The sequence below is a fragment of the Mustelus asterias genome, chromosome 1 (assembly GCF_964213995.1).
Source record: "Mustelus asterias chromosome 1, sMusAst1.hap1.1, whole genome shotgun sequence".
In the NCBI taxonomy this organism is placed as follows: domain Eukaryota; kingdom Metazoa; phylum Chordata; class Chondrichthyes; order Carcharhiniformes; family Triakidae; genus Mustelus; species Mustelus asterias.
The window spans coordinates 20,543,046-20,544,515 of NC_135801.1; positions in this window are offsets into that span (position 1 = coordinate 20,543,046).

Below are 1,470 nucleotides of genomic sequence, written 5' to 3' on the forward strand. Positions count from 1 at the left end.
GTTGTTAGACTTCTTACTGTGTTTACCCCAGTCCAACGCCGGCATCTCCACATCATGATTCTCAGTCAGCCAGCCCCAATTGCTGCTACCTATTCTGAGTTGGAGCAGCCTGACACTCAAGGGCAAACCCCCAGTGAAAATCAACAACTTTGCACCAGTCATGCTGTAGTCAGTGTTACAACACTACATAGGAGCACCAGTCCCAGCAAAAACACACGCAAGACCGGCACTAAGGGAATGCACAGGTGATTATGTCTTTTGAATGTTGAACATGAAAAGGATTTCATAATGAAATTTAATGTAAAGAAATGTTGGGGTGGGGGAATTTATTGTAATTTAGTCAACACCTCGCAATGTGTTCCTTCTGCTCTGTCCAGCTGCATGTGACGACATCTCCCCCTTCTTCCTCCACCACCTCCTCCCAGGAGGTTGTGGCTGGGCCCTCATAATTGTAAGGTTATAGTGGAGGTGGGGCCTTCTAAGGACAGTCCGCCTTCTCCTCCTGGAGCATCTGCTCTCTGCTTCCTCCTCTGCATGTTCTGCTCATACTGTAGAGCGAGGGGCATTGCACCTACTGTCCCCATACTTACGTAAGCCAATGTTATTTTCTGCCTTTCTGTGGTCAGCAGAAACTTCAAACTCCTCCGACAACTCACCAAAGTGCTTCCACCAGCCTTGTCTGAGTGCATGTAAATGAAAAGTTCGTCAGTGTAGCCCATTGAATTGTCCCTGAACAGGGTCCACTTTGCTTCCTAACACTAGTTGTTTCAGGAGTAAATAAGGGAGGCATACCCTGCACATTTGGTGGCCAATTTTAGTATTCTTCCATAGCCTCAGCCCATAATCTTACTCTTTCAGCCTCTCTGTACACATGCAGGGGGGCACGTCCACAAGTGTCACTCCAGTCATCCCACAGTGAACGGGTCACACGAGAAACAGCCTGCAGTATCACCCACACAGCAGGTGCGTCTGAGTAGCTAGAAGCAACACTGCACAAATGAATTTTAGGCATTAGAGTTCAGAAGTTGACCAATCTGAAAAGATCCAGTCATTCATGTTTGAAATTGATAAAAGCCTATTTTAGTAATCTTTTAGGCTGTCAATGCTTTCAGGAAAAGAAGAGATAACAATATGAAAGGAGGATTTTGTTTAAAAGGAAACCATCTCAAAAATAGTTTTTGTTCAAGATATAATGAGCAAAATTCAGTGAACACATCCTAGTTCACCAATGTAACTTGCGGTTTAATTTAGACATTCAACTTTCATATGCCATGAACTTGAATGTCAGTTTTGTGATTGCAGAGGTTTGGAAAATTTGGAACTTTTATAAGTTCAGTAACTTTGAAGCAGTGATACATAGCAATCAGACGTGGTTTTGACGTAGAAACGGAAATCATGTTACACAGCGTGCTTTAGTGGTTGACTCACCAAAAACTTTGCTGCGCACGGATGTAGCAGATTCTCAGTTAC